This window comes from Labrus bergylta, chromosome 23 (genome assembly GCF_963930695.1).
Source record: "Labrus bergylta chromosome 23, fLabBer1.1, whole genome shotgun sequence".
In the NCBI taxonomy this organism is placed as follows: domain Eukaryota; kingdom Metazoa; phylum Chordata; class Actinopteri; order Labriformes; family Labridae; genus Labrus; species Labrus bergylta.
In genome coordinates, this window is record NC_089217.1 from 18605794 (window position 1) to 18629082 (window position 23289).

Consider the following 23289-nt stretch of genomic DNA (forward strand, 5'->3'; position numbering starts at 1 on the left):
TTATGTAAAGGTAGAGTCAGTGGCATTGTTTGTTGCAGCTTGTGAACACAACATCCAAATTGGGTCCCTCCTCCTGCGCTCACCGTCCCCAGAAGCACACACTCACTGCAGGTGAGTAGTGTGTAAGTTTCCTGTTTGTACAATGCAATACCGCATGCTAGCACAAGCTAACCACCGATGTATGACATCTGCATGTCCAACAGAATGCAGGCCAATTCTGTAAGAGAGTGAGAGACAACCCTCGTTTTTGAACAAGGTTTATCCGTGTAGCGTTTCGTCTCACCTCACTATGATTATATTTTAAGTTATTGCTGCTACTTCCACATCAATCTTATTAGCGGGGGGCTGAATCACAACCAATAACTGAACTGTATCCACTCCTAAACACACCTGCACACTGACATTGGCAGGGGGAAGCACATCCACTCCACACCCAGAAAACCAAAACATTAAAATGCAGGCAAAGGACAGGCTGTCTGGAGACACAGTCACCACTACAGATGTATGGAGGCCCACTCAAGTGATGATTGAGTAGCATTACTTTTGTTTAAAGTCTATATTTTATTTTTCAGGTAAAAGCTACTGGCTTAATAACGTTTAACCGTTGTGGTAAATACATTTCCTCAATGTTAAGTTTTCCAGAATAGCAGAAGAAAATAACATTTTGTAAGACTGCTTGTAGACGCTTCACTCATCACCTGACCTGTACACTAACTCAGATTGGCCATCTTTGAAGGTGCGCAGGCATATACACTGGCTGAAGCTTATTTATAAAGCTCTTCTTGGTTTGGTGCCTTCTTATCTATGTTCATACCTTCAAAGAACCAGAAGCCACTATGCCTTGTGTTCCTGTGATATCTTTAAACTGTCTGTGCCTCGTGTCCGCACTGAGCTCGGGAAAAGAGCGTTTAGTTTTGCTACTCCCACCGCATGGAACTTTCTCCAAAATGACTTGAAAATGGCGGAGCTCTTGAAGCCTTTGGCTCAATCTTAAAAGATAAAAAACACGAGACAATTGGACAGTATCTGTGTTTCTGAATTGTACTCTGTGATCAAGATTCTGCACTTTATCTGTAAATCAATTTGCAATTTGTAAATTGTTGTTCTCTCCTAACTTATTGATTGTAAACTGTCTCTTTATCATGTAATGCTTTTTATGACGTGTGCTGCTGCCCTCTTGGCCAAGTCACCCTTGTGAAAGAGATCCTGATCTCAATGAGTTATTTATCTGGTTAAATAAAAAGTTCAATAAAAAAAAACAAAAAAAAAACATGTTTATTTGTGTTGTAAAGTTGGGCATTTTGACAACGGGATCAAAGGTGAATGACTCATTAGAGACCGCCAGAAGAGGCAATTGGAGGAACAGCAGTTTTTAAGACTTCCACAATGTCTTTTCTTTTTTCTTACTTTTTACGTTGTTGTTTGTTTGCAAAAGTAAGTCAGGGGGAATGGTTTAGATTTCATGAATTAAATGACCTACAGGACATTGCATTAGGGAATTATTTTGGCATCAATTATTGTACATTAACAATTTAAAGATATAGCCTTGAACTGTACCTCAACCTGTGCACTTCCTTCCCAGAGTAAAGGGAATACAGCAGAGTAGGAGCCATTAAGGTGATCCACCACTCGTCCAGCCACACCTGCTTCAAGTGCCCTGTTGTGCAAACGGGCAACAATTGCATCTCCTCCAGACTTCTTGGGGTTACCTTGGAAGTCGTACATTTTTATCATAACTTCCAGCTGGTCTCCTACATGCCGCTTGTCTCCAACCCCCCCTGGGAGAATGATGAAGGTGCTGTGGGCGGGATCACTTGTCTGATTCAATGAAAAAGGAGCTGGCAGAGGAGGAGTTTCAGGCCAAGCAATGGACTCCAATATGAGACGTTCCTCCTCAGCTTCTACAGAAGACAATGGCTTGAAGGTGCAGAAGTTGTCAGGCACTGGAGAAGCAGTGGGAGGAGCAGTGTGGGAAGCAGTGGGCTGAGTAGAGTTCACTTTCTTGTTGATGTTTTCTTTATAATTTAGCTGGCAAGGAGTTGAAAAAGAAGGATGGTGACAAAGCAACCCAGTCTCATGTCAAAATGTGTAATACCTACGTTGGTCCACAGTGCAAAACGTAGTAGTTTCACAATAAGGGCTCTAAAATTGTGACTTGTCTACGTTTCCTTTTGTCTATTCTTTTGTATAGGCACACCTCAGGTCACGTGACTGCCCGGTTTTCCCCTGGTGAAAAAAAAAACATGGCGGACATCCCTTCTATTTTCGGTTGAAAATGCAATATTTTAAGATAGTTTGAGGCTTAAGTGTCGTTTTGATAACCTTCCTGGTGACAAATGTACTTTGTATCTTCATAATCTTTGTTCGGTTTATGTTTATGATCTTTAGTTTGTTCGTTTCTACGAAGATTCTTTCAGGTCTCGATAGAAAAACGTTGGACTGTTACGTTTTCCACTGTTGCTATGGTGATAGCTACGGACGCTATCAACAACGAACCAGAAGGGAGTGGACGTTCGGTTCGCGGTTCTTTTTTCGGCTGCTCTGGTTCCGGAATTAAATTTTCCCATTCAAATCCTCCATTGATTTTTCACAAAATCCTTATATCAAGAGATTGGCGCCTGGGACCAGGACAACAAGCTACCCCAACACTTGTGACTATAGTACATTCAATTCGGCACCAAAACGGCGTTAAAAACGAAAACAAAGGTATAGGTTCGAGACTGTGTACATCATTTTCGTCCGGAGTCAAGGAACTACCCATCCCACAATCCATTGCGAATAATATCGTTTATTCAGTCTTTCAGGTCTCGCCAGAAAAGACGTTGGGTTGTTACGTTTTCTACTGTTGCTATGGTGATAGCTATGGACGCTATCAACAACGAACCGGAAGGAAGTGGACGTTCGGTTCGCGGCTCTTAAAACGGGTTACATCAGACCCTAGATATCAAACTAAGCTCCTATACAATAAATAATGATTTCTGTTACATTTGTATGGATGTCTTTCATTCCAACCAAATTTAATAAAACGATTGGAACAGATCGATGCATATTAGCAACATTATAAACTATAAAATGTAACAATCCTTGATACAGAGAGACAATACTGTACAAATTGTGTGATTTATATGATTTTATTTAACAAAATAATCCTGACAGATTAATACTATCTTTTAAAACAGGTTTGATTTGACCACTTTTTTACAATATATATAGTCTAGATTATTTTAATATTATAAAAGGAGATATACATTTTTTACAACCCTAATTATGTTCCCTCTGTGCACAACGCCAGACATAACTACCAAAATTCCCGTTTCTAGAATAACATTCAAAATATCCAAAATGAACTGATATATGTACTTTATTTTAACATAGATTATATATCACATGCCATTACTGTTGTTGTTTACGTCCCACCATCAGCTGTAGCCGCTAGCGCGAGTGACGTCATCCACACTATGACCGCGGGACCACAAACCCAGCATCCCAGCACCCTCATACTGATCAGCGGGGACTTTAATCATGTCTCTCTCTCCCCTGTCCTGACGAACTTTAAACAGTATGTGCACTGTGCTACAAGAGGGAATAAAACCCTGGACCTCCTGTATGCCAACGTGAAGGGAGCATACAGCTCTTCTTCTCTCCCCCCTCTTGGGGAATCAGACCACAACCTCATCCACCTTGAGACCACCTACAGGCCCCTGGTGAAGCAGCAGAGGGCCAACACAAGGACTTTGAAGGTTTGGTCTAAGGATACAGAGGAGGCCCTGCAGGAGTGCTTCAATGTCACAGACTGGGAACTGTTTAAGGAGGAATATGGTGATGACATTGAAGGCCTCTCTCACTGTATTACAGACTACATCCATTTCTGTGAGGACACCATAGTCCCTACCAAAACGGTCTGCTGCTTCTCAAATGACAAACCATGGATCAATAAAGACATTAAAGCTCTCCTCAACAGAAAGAAGAGGGCCTTCATGACTAGGGATCGTGAGGAGCTCAAGGCTGTCCAAAGGGAGTTAAAGAAGAAGCTGAGAGAGGCCAAGAACAACTACAAGGACAGGATTGAGGCCAAGATGGGACAGAACAACTCAAATGAGGTGTGGAATGGCATGAAGCAGATGACGGGCTGCAGCAGGCCGGAACCCAGAATTAAAGGAGACCCAGTATTTGCTACTGAGTTGAACCTATTTTTCAATAGGTTTGACACATCCCCCGACCCAGTGAGCTCAAATACTGGGTCTAGGTCTCCCCCCACCACCTCAGCCTTCATTCACACCTCTGCTGGAGACTCTGCTCTTCCTCCCATCAAGGTCCTGACCACCTCCCCCCCCCTCTCTCAGCTCCTCATCAGCAGCTTCAAAAGACAGCCCCCCCCTCATCCCCCAGCTCCCTCCCTTCAGGTACCTGCATGACAATAGACAGTTCTCCACACCCCTCCCCCGCTCACTGTCTCACTCTTACTACCAGCCAGGTACAAAGAGAACTCTCCAGACTCCACATTAGAAAAGCCAGTGGACCAGACAACATCAGTCTCAGGATCCTCAAGGTGTGTGCTGGGCAGCTTGCAGGAGTCTTTCAGCACCTCTTCAACTTCTCCCTGAGGCTGATGAAGGTGCCTGACCTGTGGAAGACCTCCTGCATCATCCCGATACCAAAGAAAGGTCGTCCCAGCGCTCTCAATGACTGGGAATGAAGACATTTGAGAGGCTGGTTCTCCAGCACCTGAGGACCCTGCTCACTACTTTCCAGGATCCGTTGCAGTTTGCATATCAGAGGCACATTGGTGTGGAGGATGCTATCATCTTCCTGACCCACAAAGCCCTGTCACACCTGGAGACGAAGGGAAGCACTGTGAGAGTCATGTTCTTTGACTTCTCCAGTGCTTTCAATACCATCCAGCCCTGCCTCCTGAGGGACAAACTGCTGGATATGCAGCTGCACCCTGACATCTCAGCCTGGATCTTCAACTACCTCACGGGCCGGCCACAGTATGTCAGAGTCGATGGCTGTGTCTCTGATGTAGTAATGGGCAACACAGGAGTACCTCAAGGAACTGTTCTGGCGCCTTTTCTCTTCACTCTCTTCACATCAGACTTCAGGTTTAACTCTGGTTCCTGCCACCTCCAAAAGTTTTCCAACGACTCCTCCATTGTTGGGTGCATCACTGATGACGAGAAGGAGTACAGAGGACTGTTAGAGAGCTTCGTCACATGGTGCGAAAGCAACCACCTGAAGCTCAACATCAGCAAAACAAAGGAGGTGGTAGAAGAAGACCGGGAGAAGAAGAGGCCCCTTGCCCCAGTCATCATCCAGGGGGAGGAGTGGAGAGGGTGGACTCATACAAGTACCTTGGGGTCCACATCAACAATAAACTGGACTGGTCTCACAACTCTGACGCCCTCTTCAGGAAGGGACAGAGCAGGATGTTCTTCCTGAGGAGACTCAGATCGTTCAGTGTCTGCAACACACTCCTGAAGACCTTCTACCAGTCTGTGGTGGCCAGGGCCCTCTTCTTTGCTGTGGCGTGCTGATGGGGTGGTATCAAGACTGGTGAGGCAAACGGGCTGAACAAGCTGGTGAGGAAGGCCCGCTCTGTAGTGGGTCTGGATCTGGACAGTTTGGAGACAGTGGGTGAGAGGAGGATGAAGGACAAAATCTTATCCATCCTGGATAACTCCTCTCACCCTCTACATAGTGAGCTGTGGCAGATGGGCAGCTCCTTCAGCCAACGCCTCATCCCCCCAGGTGCAAAACAGAGCGCTTCAGGCGCTCCTTTGTGCCCACTGCCATAAGACTGTACAACAGCAGCCTTTGACAACAATAACAGTCCATCCTTGACACTAAACTTCACTCCCATAAAACACTACCCACATGACCTGCTTCATTATTATCATTGTATTATTGTATTATTATTATTACTTAGGTCAATATATATATACATATATACTGTACATTCTATATATTTATTATTATACTAGTCTATATTATATAACATTTCATTATATTACACTATATTGTTCATATTGCACTGTATTATATTATTACATTATATTATATAACTGCACTCTGCATTACTGTGGTACAACACTGCCTCTCTTCTCTGCTGTTTACATTACTTGCTGCTATTTATTTATCATACCAAGTCACTTTAATCATCACTTGTCACTTTAACTTGTCATTCTCCTCAAATACTGTCTCAATTTTCAATTCTCCCAGTTAACTTCATTAATTCATTTTTGTACTGTATATATCCCCTGTTTTTATTTTTAATTTTAATTTTAATTTATCTTATCTATTCTGTTTTATGTGTATTTGAGCTTTCTTGTCTGTGCTGCTGTAACGCCCGAATTTCCCCTCTGGGGATCAATAAAGTACTATCCTATCCTATCCTATATGTACTATGCAATAAATACTTCGGTCACACGTGATCCGTGACATAGTCAGTGAATATATCTTTTGTAACCCTTTTATAATCCTAGTTACAACCTTTTTTTGGAAACAGAAAGGACTACAATTATGGCGCCATTCAGTATCAAGCTGTATGACTTGACTCTGAGGAATTGTAGTCTTTTAGACAAATCTCAGTGTTTCCCTTACATAAGAAGTTATAAATATTTAATTGAGGGTACACAGGGGAGTTTAATTGAATGGTTAACACATTTATGTTATCAGATATTTAAAAAATAATTGATACATTTGTTAAAATGTATCATAATCATATATAGCAGCTCCCCCTGTTGTTTTGGTGAGCTGACTACCCTCACATGGTACTTTGTTCCAAGACCTCTCTAAAACAGTTATTCCCATGTCTGTAGCCCCTTTTGTTGCTGAGGTATAAGCCTTCAAACATGCCCTTGGTTCAAGGTTCAAAGGTCATTATTTCAAAACAGGGGTCATGTAGAAACCTCATCTTCTCATATGTTACTCTCCAGGATGAGACCTTTCCAACAATGTATGTCGTTCAGCTCTAAGCCAAAAACTTGAATATTCTCATTTCATAAGCAAGGGGTCTTGCAGTCATACTTTCATAGAACTCTTTCAAAGCCCAGTACATAAAATGTTGTTTTATTTTTTTTATTTTGTATGTTTGTTTGTTTGTTTTGGTGTAAGTATATCATAAAATCTGGGGAACTATAGGCTTGGAGGACAGCCTGAAGTGCCTGGTTTAGAATTATGGCTAAAAGTAAAAATCTCTTACGCTCTTGTCAATGTTAATTCATCCTAGTACTTTTTTTTATCCTTCTTTCCTTATAGAAGAGTTAATCTAATTTGTCATCATTCATTGTTTTAATATTCAGTTTAATGTCTTTCATAGAGCAACAGGGTTGAACAGGTCAAAAGGCTTCATGTCTCTGCTAGGCCTCAAATGGTCAAATTAGCTCTTTTAAGCACCTTTAAGATGAGTTTTTAACATCAGTCTTGTTCACAAAGCATGCAGCATATAGTGGAGAATGACCCTCTGTCTTTTGGAACATTTTCACACTTTTTAACACCCTTTTTTGATGTTTTGATAAAAGTGTTCCAATTGTGAAAGGTTTGGCAAATTGAGTGTGGGGCCTTAAGTGACTTGTGGGCTCACAAAATCTCTTAGAAGAGACGTAAGAAGTTGTTTTTGTTTTGGTGACAGTTCCCAATCTCACAAACAGCTGGTGAAAATTTGGGGGTTCTAGGTCAAACGTAAGTGTATGAAAAAGGGATTTAAAATGTGAGTCTACGGAGAGGAGGGAGAGGGGGGGCGGGGGACGCCCTCGGCCTTTAAACTGACAGTGGGCGTGACTACACGATTGCGCATGTCAGCAGCACACTGGCAGACCATAGCATAATGGGCTTTTTGAATGGGTTTTTGCTTAGATTCCTGGAATGGGATCTTTGGTTAACACAGATTTAAGATGTGTTTTTGCAACCAACCTTAAAAAACATCAGTAAATACCCCCTGAAAGATCTAATAAAGAGGTCGCTCACAAGTGACGATTATCAATACGTCATTATCTGATGTCAGTGTCATGCGGCCGTTTGTAGTTATTATCACCGGTCGTTTACTTTATTGATTGCATTTTCTGGTATTAATCTAATCCATTAGGATTATTTTGTTAAATAAAATTGTTTAATCATATAAATCACACAGACTGTACAGCATTGTCTTTATGTATTGTTACATGTTATAGTTTATAATGTTGCTAATATGCATCGATCTGTTCCAATTGTTTTATTAAATTTGGTTGGAATGAAAGACATCCATAAAAATGTAACAGAAATCATTATTTATTGCATAGGAGCTTAGTTTGATGTCTAGGGTCTGATGTAACCCGTTTTAAGAGCCGCGAACCGAACGTCCACTTCCTTCTGTTTCGTTGTTGATAGCGTCCATAGCTATCACCATAGCAACAGTAGAAAACCTGAAAGAATCTTCGTAGAAACGAACAAACTAAAGCTCATAAACAAATATTATGAAGATACAAAGTACATTTGTCACCAGAAAGGTTATCAAAACGACACTTAAGCCTCAAACTATCTTAAAATATTGCATTTTCCGCCAAAAATAGAAGGGATGTCCGCCATGTTTTTTTTTTTCGCCAGGGGAAAACTGGGCAGTCACGTGACCTGAGGTGTGCCTATACAAAAGAATAAACAAAAGGAAACGTAGGCAAGTCACAATTTTAGAGCCCTTATTGTGAAACTACTACGTTTTGCGCTGTGGACCAACGTAGGTATTACACATTTTGACATGAGACTGGGTTGTGACAAAGATGCATCGAACAAATTTACAAAAATAAAATAAACCAAAAAAAAGATGGAATATTTATCCAAATAAATTTGTATTATTAATAACTGTTTATTTTTTAAACTTTAATATGCCGGAAGTCACTTTGGAATTATTCTTAACTTGACCTAAGGACAATAGTCGTTTACATTTCTTGATCTTACAGCATGTTCTCCCCTTATGAACATTTCATTTACAATTGTTCTCTTATTTACTCTTTTCAATGATCAAAGTTGTGTTTTATTTTTTTCCAATTATATATTGTCTTTTCCCCTCTCAAAGTTAGGTGTTTCTGTATCTGGCACATTATTAATTTAAAGGCGGATTATAGACATTTTATAAGACCAGGCCGATACACTGAGGGCCACTCTATAAAATACTGAAGTAATATCCACTGCAATGATCTCAACATGGGAAAAAAAGTGTTTCGGGACAGAATTGCTCGGGATCTAATATGATGATGTCAGGGGACAAAAAAACAAAGGATCCTTACTTGTGCCCCTTCCTCAACTCTGTTTTCCATTGTATGAGCAATTGCACTGCTACATAACTGTCAGTCTGAGTGAGACAACAACTAGCAAGATGTGTGAGTCAAGATGTCACTCTGTGAATTATGTGATTCTCCACATCTTTCTATCAAACCAGGAGTGTACAGGAAAGGTACAATATGTCACATTTTATTACGCTCTTTACACTAAAATATCTAAATTTTAAAAAAATTGACTAAGCTTGTGTTGTAATAACTCTATTTCTATTGTTATGGACTAAGCCTATGTTATATATCTGTCACATCTAACAACAATCTACAATCTACAATCTTACAATACCCACTGCCCCCCTAACCCCCCCCCCCCCCCCCCCCTCCCCCATGCAGGAATAAGATAAAACAATAATATACAATTTATATCAGATTGAAATGAACTCTGTTATACAGCTGCACAGCGTAATTTATATGGCAAGGTACAGCAGCTGTCTGAATGGAGCTAGTTCAAATTTATAAAGAGTCTGTGCATACTTTAAAGGCTGAATGTGCAACATTTTACACATAAATCCAGCAGAAATCAAGTATATCCTCTGAAAATAACTCTGAGTCATGACTGTCTACAAGGAGTGTGACACCCGAGTCCCTCTGTCTGTGATGTTTTCAGAGCCGTATCTACAGCGTGTTCACATGGACGGGACGGCCGGCCAGCTGCTCCCCTCACTCAGTATAAATCTACTGCATATAGCTCTGTTTACATTTGTCAATAATTCAGTTTACTTAGTCCGATCACTGTCCACTTATATCTATATTCTACTGCATCTATTTTGTATTTTAACTTTAGTATTTAATTTGGTATTTTATATTTTTAGTTCAAAGTTTTTAGCCTTCTTTGTTATGCTCCTGCTCTGGGTGCCTTTGAATTGCCCCCAGGGGAAAAACAAAGTTTCTTGAAATTAATAGAATTGAATTTATCCTGCTTCATGGAATACCCCTCTGGTCCTCACAGTTATGACATTATTACCCTCCTGATGTCACTTGTTGATGAATAGCCAGCCTGTCTCCTCAACACAAACTCTTTCAATCAGGACTTTAGCATTCATAGCGTAGAGCAGGGGTCCCCAAACATTTCAGCTTGGGACCCTCAAAATAACTGTGCTGGAGACTGGGGTGCCCCACTGTCCATATTTTAGTAATTCATTGTAAGAAAGGCTAGAAGCAGAACCCAAGTAATCTCCATGTATAAACTTAAGGACTGAGTGGACATACAAAATGCAATAATGAAGTAGACAGCTGATATCTGTGTATTTTTATTTGTGGGGAGTAGATGAACACCTTCATTGTTGCACTTCTGTACAAACTTACATTTAATGGACTTTTTTACATATCACTTTCATTTCAGCATAAATCTTACTTAAAAACTATCGTTGTTTTATAAATTCAACTACTTTTTGTATGTATTTTCACAATAATGGGTAAAATATGCATTTTGCAAATCCTAAAACTTTTATTTGTTTAAGGAAAGCATCTCGCGAACCCCCTTTCAGTGTCTCAGGAGCCCCCAGGGGGGCCCAATCCCCACTTTAGTACATTGAAAGACACTCAATGACCACCTTTAAAGTGTTACCAATAATCCCAGTTCTCACCTGCAGCAGGTCCATGTTTCTTCGTGTAAAGAACAACACAGTCAGAAGGAGAAGGATGACACAGGTCTTCAGAAGTTTCATGTTGACATGGTTACTTATAAAACCTTTTAGCCACATGGTGAGTCCTCTGGTACTGGAATAAAACAACAAAAAGGGGAAACAGACTCTGTGTTAAGTTTATCATATGAATTCTTCTTGAAGACACTCAGTCATAAAAAACCTCTGAATATTTATAGTTTGTCATCATGTCTAGATTTCAACATCAAACTAATCTAGTCAATTGAGAATGTGATAATTATCTGTTACCAAACAGGGAGTTTACAACAAAACAAGTTTTTGGTACTTGAGGTTTGACAGGAACATAATTACAATGTTCATACTGATGGTCAAATTCTCACAATCAGGTGTGCCAAGGTTACATGGTCTTATGAAATGTACTGAAGTCACTTGAGGACAAAAGGTTGACTTAAGGTAGGGTTAGTTTACCTGCAGGCACACAGTAATGGAGGCACGAAGGAAACATGTACATTTAGTCTAATCAATCAATCAATCAATCAATCAATCAATCAATCAATTTAATTTCTATAACCTCAACTCATAACAAGTGTTATCTCGACACACTTTACAAAAACAGGTAAAAGACCTTACTTGATGCCTAACTGAAGATTGTTTCTAAGAAAACGTTTTAATTGGTACTATTTTGTTACTTTATACTGAAACACATTGAAGTCCATGGATGTTGTCAATTATTGGGTATGTGACGTAATAGGCCAACTGTAACAAAGTGCAAGTGTAACTAACTGATAACTGATATCTGAAAATCGCCACCCACCTGTGGCGGAGTCGGACACACACAAAGTGCCGTACTAGTGTACTGAGACAAATACAGGAGGCCAGTTAAATGGCTGTGAGTTATTGATTATACTGTGACATCAATAAGGAAGTGAAGATAAAAAACATATATTATACCTGAACATAAGCCAGCCAGGTTGAACTAAATCCAGAGGAATCCATCACAGCAGAGGAGGCAGATATGAGATGCGTGAGACAATAATCGGAATCGTTTTTTTATTGCCACGTACATTTACACATAGAAGGAACTTGACTTGAGGTTTTGGTGCAAAACAATTAGGAAAATTCAATTAAAATATTAAAACCCAAAATGTAGCCTACAGAAGGTTCAATGAAGGAGTTGGGCAGTCGACAGTGAAATAATCTTACAGTTTAGATAGATCTACTAACAGAGTGCATGTTGAATAAATAAATGGCTGTGTTTCATTGGAAACACCTAAAGTCAACACAAGAGTGAGATAATCAACCACCAGATCCTGCCAGCACAGGATCTGAGAGAGGGGGGGGGGGGGGGGGGGAGAGAGCGAGAGAGAGAAAGAGAGAGAGAGACAGAGGGGGGAGAGGGAGACGGATGAAGCTCTTACTGCTCTTTAAACATGCTGCAATGGTCACTGTGCAATAACTAGCTTACTATTCTTGTACATTTTGTATATACTGTGTGTTGCTTTATCTTGTCTTTAATCTGCTGTCTGCATATTTTTTATATTTTATTTTATTTGTATCTCGTACATTGCTGATTATTGTGAATGCTCAGGTGTGCCCGAAGATCTGTGTATTCAGGGACATGTTTTTTTGTCTCCTCTCCGCTCTGGCACTTCAGGAATTACTAATTAACCACGGGATGTGCGCACACTACATTTATCTAGAAATGATGGCATTATTATATTTGTGAAAACACGTTTTCCAGCTCCTGTAGCGGGGATGTTAAAACGATTATTACACTTAAAAGGAAGGTTTAAAAAAATAATCCATCACAGGAACTTTAAATAATTCAGAATAAACCCAAAAATGAACATAACTATATTTGGAGGTGCATACCGGTAACTAAGTCAAACAACAACATTGCTCTAAGAAGTGGAGCAAGTTTACATTTAGATATATGAAACTGAAAAAACAAATCCAAGTAGCTACAGTATCTGCATTCACCTGACTTTTAAAACAGAGCAGATTTGTATTTTCTCATGTTAATGCAATATGCTTCCATGTGTTTTTCACTCTTATTGGACGCTTTCTTTACCTTTAAAAACAGTGCAGGCAGAGGTTTGACTTCCTTAATGCTCAGTTTGAGCAGAAATATAACCTTGTAGCCTCATGAGGATTAATCATCATTTCAAAGTTAAAAACAGGTCGAATGACTGATCATATCGGTTGCCTGAGACAATTGATTTAAAAATGAACTGTCACTTCTTTCATTTAGAGCTCTTTGATTGACTTTATTAGTCACTCCTGTAGATTCCCCTTTAAATTCATGAATTATAAAAAATGACCCTCTTACACCTGCGTGTTTAAAGCAGACTCACCTCCAAACAGATGGGCTGTAGTCCAGGGAGTAGCCTAATGGACAGGAGATGTTGCTCTGCAGTGTTTGAAAGATGGTGAGGCTGTAGTCGGATCATATGACAGTGGTGGTTTGTTGTAGGTCATAATATCTATGAGATCAATCAGGGTGTAACTGCTACTGTGTGACTCCCTCCCTGACATAAAACATGGAAGCGTTACACCACAAAACACTAACGATCCGGGAGTTCATGACAGTGCCACAAAATGTTTAAGTGTCTGAAAAACAAAAGATGAATTAAGGTGTTTCAAAGAAAGAAAAAAATGTGTTGGTCTAAAGTATTGAAACATTTGTATCATTTATGGCATCAAATATTCCATTGATGCACAAAATGTATGGGTGAGGATCAATCACCGAGGTTATAAAGGCAGGATGTGGCGCAGGGGGAGAGGAAGTGAGCCGAGGGGAAAAGAACGGAAATAAGTAGCACCAGAGAAAACTTTTCTGCAGCTGCGAGAGTTAACATACGTGTAATAGACACGTTGGTCCACTAGAGGATGCGTGTCAGTGTCACGCATTGCCTGTCTTCAGCGTCAAATGTTCACGCCTGTGATCTGTGCCATACCAGCAGGGGGCGATAATTTACTCAATGTCAACATCCATCGCGGACAAAAGAGAAGCTTTTCAGTGTATTCCAAACCTCCTTCCTGTCAGGTAAGAGTAATTACCCGGGATTAATATTTATTATTAACTTATTATTAACCTAAGTTTGAAATATTTGAGGTTGCCTATGACTGTTTTTTATGCTAAATACATGTCGTTTGGGGGTAGAGAGCCAAGCTTATTAACATGAGAGGAAATTGAAGTAGTAACATAAAGAAAATGCATTTAGCAATAGCATTTAGCTGCCCAGCTAGTTTAAAGACTATCTCTACTTTAACGTTTTCTCAAACCTGATAAAGTTGGGCTAATATTATATCTAGCTAAGGTGGAAGTAGTATATCCCCCAGTACTAGATAGATCAGTATTTGGACCTGTTTCTGTGTAAACAGTGATCGTGTTAACTGGCGGTGTTACGGTGTGACCAGTGACCGTGTCATCTGATGTCTTACAGCCTAAAGTGCTCTTCGCGGTAACCGCAGCTGATAAACACGAAAGGTGTCCACGTAAATGCCTAAAAATGCACTCTTTAGATACGTCTGTAAATGAATGATTTAACAAAAGAGGCTCTATCCGTTTCTATTCCGTTGTGAGCAGGACACCAACAGACGCGTTCGGCTGAAAGTCTCCAGTTAACGCGGTCACTATTTGCACCGTAACACCTGCCAGGCCATTTCTGTTTTAGCTTTTTATCTTTTGTACACAAAGGGCCATTTAATAAATCCTAACTTTTGTCAGGGGAGGTATTTTATCTATGGTCAGTATGGGAGGACTATTGAATAACTGGTTATATCAGTAAATGACATCGATGATTCTGACATGTTTCTCCAGATTAGTAACCTACAGCTTCTATATATCCCAACATTAGACTACTACATAATAGACTTTGCTTTAAATCGGCATAGCTTAGTTGGCATGCTCCTAACATGACAGCCAGTGGGAGCTGTATTTTCACTGGCTTCTATTTGTGATGTGGCTTTGATTTGATCTTGTTGACCAGTTTAGTAGTTTATTCCCTATTTTGGTAACATTCATGCAGTTTACATGCTAAATGTGACTGAATACAGGTCCTTTAGGAAGTTGTTTTCATTACATGTCACACTTATCTTCCCAATGACGTTACAGCTCAGGATTTTATCATTTGAGAAATCCTGGAAATGTTGCTGTGGATGAAATAACCTTTTTTTTGTTCTTCTTGTCCTACAGACTCAGTCCATCCCTGTACCCTTATCACCTGTCCATACCCCTTTATTACCTCAAACCAACAGCTCTTTTAAGATCCATTACACCCACTGCTACAGCACCACACATAGACACACATTTACACATATACCCTCAGAAACAAACATATTTACTCCCACACACACTCATCCATTTTCACTCTTACTTATCACTCAATCACCCATATTGACAAAAACTATCTCTCTCTGTCTCTCTCTCTCTGTCTCTCTCTCTCTCTCTCTCTCTGTCTCCCTCTCTCTCTCTGTCTCTCTCTGTCTCTCTCTGTCTCTCTCTCTCTCTCTCTCTCTCTCTCTCTCTGTCTCTGTCTCTGTCTCTGTCTCTGTCTCTCTCTCTCTCTCTCTCTCTCTCTCTGTCTCCCTCTCTCTCTCTGTCTCTCTCTGTCTCTCTCTGTCTCTCTCTCTCTCTCTCTCTCTCTCTGTCTCTGTCTCTGTCTCTGTCTCTGTCTCTCTCTCTCTCTCTCTCTCTCTCTGTCTCCCTCTCTCTCTCTGTCTCTCTCTGTCTCTCTCTCTCTCTGTCTCTCTCTCTCTCTCTCTCTCTCTCTCTCTCTCTCTCTCTGTCTCCCGCTCTCTCTGTCTGTCTGTCTCTCTCTCTCTCTCTCTCTGTCTCTCTCTCTCTCTCTCTCTCTCTGTCTCTCTCTCTCTCTCTCTCTCTCTCTGTCTCCCTCTCTCTCTCTGTCTCTCTCTGTCTCTCGCTCTCTGAGTATTTCTCCTCTTGATCTACCTCTCCCCCTGGTTGATCGTCTTGAAGATCAACTTGTGGTCTTCAAGTAGTTCTCTCAATTATTTTATTCATTTTTTGTCCTCATTCCCTCACTGTACAAAAACAATGATTCATTAGAAAAAGCACAGTTCTCATCAGTTTAGGAAGGTTGGGTGTCAAATGCACAGCAAAATTGAATGATAAAAAGAACTGCCATTGGAAAAAGAAAAGGGAATCACTGAACATATCACTCTCTTGAGGGTCTCCAGATGAAAAGGGAGGGTGGTTTTTCTGTTATTTGAGTCATGATCTTGTAGAAGTAATAGAGAAAATGGTATTTATTTTTTGTTAAGCTAAGATTTCACATAATTCAAATTTTTTCACTAAGGGCCAAAAAATGAAGCAAGTGGAGTGGCAGCCATGCACACTCTGGTATGTATGACTTTTCATTAGTTACACATAGCTGCGTACCCACATAATATTATAAATTATAGTAAGAGTTTTTTTGTATGCAAGTCAAAGTTTGTTTGAACTGTGTTGCCATTTAAGAGGTGCTTAGTCTAACTCACCAGATGAAAAGAGTCAGGCCAACTTCAATACAGATTCTACAAGTCTCTAGAAGTGTCCTGGGTGATGGAACACCATTAATCTAAAATATAATCTCTCATTTGGTGTTTAGACGATGGCTGTGATAAACCAGTACCTGCCTACAGTAGCTCCTGTCTTTGCCTCTTCGTACTTCAATAGCTACGCACGTACGCATAGAACTTAAGTTAAATCCAGTAAATACTAGTTTACTAGTTTGCAGGGCTTTAAAGAAATCTGCCTGCCAGACACAAGGCCGAACTATGAATGAATCCTCCCCCAATACGAGACAGTGAGAAACGGCCACACCGCCGGTGTGCAGACCACTGCCTGAGAGGAAAGAGACGAGCTGAAGAATAACTTCAATAATTAAGATTCAATGAAACAATCTTCAACTGGGACTTTTTTAAAGGGAAGATATTGATATATCCCACTAAAAGATCAGTTTCTTAGCTCTATTTTGATGTACTTTGAGGAGGTTTAACTGAATAAAGCCACAGTCTTAGTGAATGGATGCAGAGGAAGACCAAAAAAAACTGACACCTTCCCTGAAAAGAGAGCAGAACTTCACCAAAGAATGTGAACACTATGCTGTTCTTGAAGAACATCAAACCTAATGAAGCAATTTAAAATAAAAAGAGTGGTAAAATGAGTGGTCCAATTAAATTCTGACTGGTGTGTTCTTGTTTACTTAACCTGGTGTTAGAATTCATATTTGATTTAGTTGACATAGTTAATTAACAAGAAAGTAGTTTAATCTATCTACCATGTTTTTCCACGTTGTTAGTGAACCCATTATCTCTTTTTCTGTCCCCCCCCCCCCACACACACACCCAAATATAAAAAAAAAAACACCCAAGTATGAACTGAAATGTGGCTACGAATTGAGGTCTAGACTAAACTATGCTTCAAATGAGCACTATGCTAACTATGCTTAACTAAGTCTCCATTTTCAGAGGAACAGTGTATTTACAGTCTTTACTGTACATGACGGCAGAGAAGGTGCAGTTTTCAAACGTTTGCACTCTGGAACCCGTTTGCCCGTTGCCATTGTCGTGTAAACGGACAGCTAAACCATGACAGTGGAAAATTGTGTCACATCTGGTGTACATGTTCACATATTGTGTTATAAAATAAGATACTCCTTTATTCATCCCACAACCGAGAAATGTACAGTGTACTGTTGTAGGTAAATTTACAGTTATAATAACATGTGGACCTCACTTAACTTTTTTTCTATCAGTGAAGACATCTGCACAGACTTATTGCAGTAAATTAAAGATCTCAAACTATAACAGGTACTGAATAGTTGGGTACATGGATTAGGCACCTACATTAACCAAAACCCAAACTGTACACAGTAAAAATGCAGGGATCCACCTAGTGTTTTTATACATTTTTGTTGATCTGTTTTTTTTTTCACATCCAGTAATAAAAATGTACTTTAATGCAGCCACTGCAAAACAGCGACCTTAGTCTCCATGTGTGTTTTAATGTGTCTACAGTATTTCTTCTTAACTAACATCTCAACTCATCTTCCTTTGTGTTACAGTGGAAGTGGCCATTGGAGTGGGTAGCGGATGAAGACACGTGCTGATTCTTCAGTTTTATTAAGTGCCCAAGATTCTGGAGCTGTCACTGTTTACCAAAAGACTGCTTCTTGTGCCCCTCAATTGCAGACTGTGACTAAGTTTTATTTTGGCAGATGTTTATGAAAATAGCACTTAAGTACTCTGTTTACACTCCAGTCATGGACGATTAAATTGATGTTCTTTTTTTTTTTTTTTTACTTTGTTATGAAGTCATTTATTCTTTAAGATCATACACTATACTCAAGTTCATTACCTCAACATCCAAGATAATAAAATGATTCAGGAATTTGACTAATCTATGTATAGCAAAACTATAAATCTGAATGCACATTCTGTAATTCACTCAGTGTTTAATATCAGATCATACCACTTACTCATACACATTTATAAAGCACATATTTTAGCTACACTCTCCATCTATATTATTCAATGGAATACAGCATTGATTTCAAAATACCAAACCAACTTCACAACACTATTTTCCTAACAGTTAGAATGGGCTTAAGTGGGAGGTTCAAATGAACAGGTAAACTATCACCATGGGCATCTGGTCAGAATGAAGAGATCCAACAAGGAAACTTCAAGGAACCAACAAAAGTTTGTTTATTTATCAAAGCAATTCAGTTTAATAAAGGGGACTAACAAACACATGGGATGTTTGAAATGTATGAAATACAATAAACTGAATATTAAACAATAGATTATGACAAATTAGATGAACTCTTCTATAAGGATAAAAAAGTACTAAGGATAAATTAATATTAATAAAGACCAATGGTGTAGTGCAGGGTATACGCAGGTATATGGAGTATACCCACTTATTTTTCAGTAATCACAGAGTATACCCACTTCTAAATCTCCTCTGATTCACACCACTGATTGAGTGACCATATTCAGTAGTTTGCTACAATTATTTCCTAGGATGGTGAAGGGATGACCCTCCCTACTCTGTCTGATTGACTAGTACGTACTAACTGAATGTGCATGAATAGTGTCACATGTCACTGTTTACAACAAAGGCCGTTTTCCCTCTGCTGGACGGGTAGCCTGAAAAAAAACATTTTGAGGGGAAAATTAAGAGTATTCCCACTTTTTCAGTCACCACTACACTACTAGGGATAGGAGAAAAGCACCTTCTAATCCTGAAATGCCAAAAAGAGAGTGCAAGGAAGTGCAGTCTTTAAATAAGGAGTGGTCAGGTAAGTGAATGTAGGCTAAAAAGGACTGACAGGGTGCAAACAACATCAACAACAAATCGATGGTGAGGAAAGGAGAAATGAAGTGAGGAAAATGAGGTGGGGTAGGTGAACAAGGTTAGTGATTAAAGGTAACTGATATTTACTACTACAACAAGAGAAAGAATAATACACGTATATTCAAGGTAACAAAAGGAACGTGTGTATAATGTGTTTGAGTAATCACTTCATTTTAAAATGTGAACTTTAGCAAGGTCTACCAATCAAATTGTTAACTTTTGGCCAATGAAAAGCTTTTATGAAGACATTTATGTTACTATAGATAAATATAGACATTATAAACTCAATAGAAATAAGAGACTAAATAAGAACAAACAGTAAAATGAGGATTATAAAAGGAAACAGTCAATGCTCACAGACTTGCTTCAGTTTCAGCCACTGTTTTACTCGTTGTTTTACTTACTCTGTCATTTCTTTAATTTCAGATGGAAATGTGTTCCAGAGGTTGTTCCTCTTACTGAGAAAGATAACTTAAGTAGATGATTTCCAGGGGAGGTGATTTGTTACTATCATCTGAAGATGACAAGACTCCAACAACGAGCCCTTCAACCCATATGATGTTATAGGTTGTCTGTCCATACCCTCAAATACGAGACACTAAGAGATTTTTACTTTTAGCCATAATTCTAAACTAATCACTTCAGGCTGCCCTCCAAGCCTATAGTTCCCCATATTTTATGATATACTTCCACCAAAACAAACAAACAAACAAACAAACAAATAGAAAAAACAAACAAAACATTTTTTTTATGTACTGGGCTTTGAAAGCGCTCTATGAAACATTGACTGTAAGACCCCTTGCCTATGAAATGAGAATATTTAAGTTTTTGGCTTAGAGCTGAATGACATACATTGTTGGAAAGGTCTCATCCTGGAGAGTAACATATGAGAAGATGAGGTTTCTACATGACCCCTGTTTTGAAATAATGACCTTTGAACCTTGAACCAAGGTTGTTTTAGAGAGGTCTTGGAACAAAGTATCATGTGAGGGTAGTCAGCTCACCAAAACAACAGGGGGAGCTGCTATATATGATTATGATACATTTTAACAAATGTATCAATTATTTTTTAAATATCTGATAACATAAATGTGTTAACCATTCAATTAAACTCCCCTGTGTACCCTCAATTAAATATTTATAACTTCTTATGTAAGGGAAACACTGAGATTTGTCTAAAAGACTACAATTCCTTAGAGTCAAGTCATACAGCTTGATACTGAACGGCGCCATAATTGTAGTCTTTTCCGTTTACAGAAAAATGTTGTAACTAGGATTATAAAAGGCTTACAAAATATATATTCACTGAATATGTCACGGATCACGTGTGACCGAAGTATTTATTGTATAGTACATATATGATCTATGTTAAAATAAAGTACATATATCACATAACTTCTGATATTTTTACTGTTATTCTAGAAGCGGTTATTTTGGTCCGTATGTCTTTTGCAAAGCGCGAACAAAATTAGGGGTGTAAAGATGTATATCTACCCACTATATCTAATATTTACAAAAGCCGAATAGGTTTTGTGACATAATCTAGACTATATATGTTTTAAAAAGTGATGGTGCTGCTTTAATTTACACAATTTTGCGATTTTAGTAGAAATCACGTTTTGTTTTGGGAATTCTTCCAGTTTCAACTTTTAATACATAAATATACATATATCTGCTGAATATATCTTATTTAAATTACAGCCGAATTAGCAGTAACATGGAATCTCTGCAAAAATCGGTAAGAGAAACTAAAGTTGATTTCTTATTTCATACAATTTAGACAAATTAGGACTCGAATATGCCGTGGATTACAGCTTCCGCATGACGTCATTGACTCACAGCCAATGAAGAGGCTACACAAGATTTACATAGTGTAAATGTACATCGATAGCTATTTTTATGGCGTTTATCTATGAATAGGGCAATTCTATACAATCATAAAAAGACTTAAGATTATTCATACATATTCGATTAAATGTATAAAATTGGTAGTCATAAAGCAAATACCATTTGGTTGTAAGCTTACATTTACTGGTTGTGCAGGTTTTTTTTAGCAATATTAAAGAAGATATATGGCTGTAGATCGATTTATTACTCAGTTGATAGAAAAATTTGAAAATGTAATTCTGCACAATTTCAGTCACTTAAATGTTCTGTCCACAAAGGATATACAATGCCATGTGCAATATACATTATCTACTCTAATTTGTCTTCTTTTTTAAAAAGTCTTTCTTGAATGCAAGTTGTTTGTTGTTGTGGATATCTTTATGTTTGTGAAGAGGTGAAGCATTTCTAATTTCATTGTACAGTTGTATACTGACAATAAAAGCTTTTTATTTCTATTACAATCTTATTGAGATACAAAAGACAAGTCCACAATTCCCCATACATATTTTATTTTCAAGACAGAGAAAAAACAAAATAGCACCTCTGCATAAGATATCTACATGCCTTAAACCACATAGTGTTGTCCTTACCTAAAGTACTGGCTCTCTTCTGAGATGTAGACATAAAGCTACAGCCATGTGTAAAAAAAACAAGCGGCACCCTCCTGTATTGGAAAAACGCGACCTATGTGGAAGTGTAAAAGAAATGCAGTTTCTGAGTGTCCGCTTGAGGCTGACTCCATGGAATACAGAAGTCACACAGCCCATACTACCGTATTTTCCGCACTATAAGGCGCAACTTCAATGAATGGCCTATTTTAGAACTGTTTTCATATATAGGGCGCACCGGATTATAAGGCGCATAGAACAGAAGACACTGCAGTCAAACGTTTGACTGGGGTTGCGTTATGCATCCACTAGATGGAGCTGTGCTAAAGGGAATGTCAACAAAACAGTCAGATAAAACTTTATTAAGCGTTCTGACAACTCCGTTCACTCCCATGGTAACGTTGTTCAAACGTTAATGTGCATATTCACAATATCTCCCAGCCTTGTTCAGTTGTAAACACGTAAAAGAAACACAGTCTGATACCGCTAATTCAAACGTTAGTGCATAACTCAACATTGTTCAGTTACGTATAACACGTAAAGCTCACTTTTTCAGTTCATTCCCCGTCCACGAATCCCTCGAATTCTTCTTCTTCAGTGTCCGAATTCAACAGTTGGGCGAGTACGGCATCCAACATGCCCGGCTCCCTCTCGTCATTATCCGAGTCAGTGTCGCTGAGCGCCGTGTACAACCAGTATGGATCAACCAATTAACCAATTGATCCATATATAAGGCACTCCGGATTATAAGGCGCACTGTCGTTTTTTGAGAAAATTAAAGGCTTTTAAGTGCGCCTTATAGTGCGGAAAATACGGTAAAAAGTCAATTTTAACAGCGGAAATAAACTTCTTTACAATTCATTTACAAATGATTTAGGTCTTATTAGTTAATGTCTTTATCAGCAAATATTCTACAGGGATTGATTTTATTTAATAAGCCACTCATTTTGATTTTATGAAGGATACTAGTTATTAATGACATGACCGATCCGACTGCAAGCGAACACATTTTAGTGGTTTGTAATGAGGCTAAAGACTCGCCTCAGCTGTTTGCCTGTTAGGTTGACCAGTTTGCCAAAGGTAGCATTTCCAATAGGTAGACCGTCATGAATAGGCTACAAAAACAGCTCTTCAGAAACCAATGGGTGACATAACTCTGGCTTTATAATTCTATTTACAGTCTATGATAATTAAAAAAAACAATAACATCTTCCAATGATACAACACAGCCTCATTTATTCACTCTGAAGAAGCTTACTGAAACCTGCCTGATTTGTATTGTTTTTGTGTAATTGTTCCCGACATTTCAAAATATTTGCTTCAACCCACCAGATGAGAGCCACTCATTCACACTGTTTCCAAATCACTCTCATCAGAACTCTCATGATCTACTTCATTATGGTTCACTAGTATCTCCTCAGGCCCATCCTCCAGAAGAGAAACAGCATTTGCTCCTAATGCCTGGCTGTAACTTGAGCAGACAACTTGGAACTTCTCCTCAACATCTACAAGCCTTCTCT

General features: G+C 39.0%; 1 protein-coding gene and 2 long non-coding RNA genes across 5 annotated transcripts in view; 1 reads left to right on the top strand and 2 right to left on the bottom strand.

Moving 5' to 3' along the window:
* The window catches only part of LOC110005142 (NXPE family member 3-like), a 54122-nt gene that overhangs the window by 6313 nt on the left and 24520 nt on the right, over positions 1 to 23289 (bottom strand). The gene's annotated exons all lie outside the window — the stretch shown is intronic.
* LOC136177637 (uncharacterized) lies at positions 960 to 12278 on the bottom strand. Its single transcript, XR_010665146.1, has 3 exons — positions 11861 to 12278; positions 10892 to 11024; positions 960 to 2028 (listed from the first exon to the last, which is right to left on the bottom strand). It is a non-coding gene; the product is annotated as an uncharacterized lncRNA (long non-coding RNA).
* On the top strand, positions 15785 to 18667 carry LOC136177623 (uncharacterized). Its single transcript, XR_010665114.1, has 2 exons — positions 15785 to 16274; positions 17980 to 18667. It is a non-coding gene; the product is annotated as an uncharacterized lncRNA (long non-coding RNA).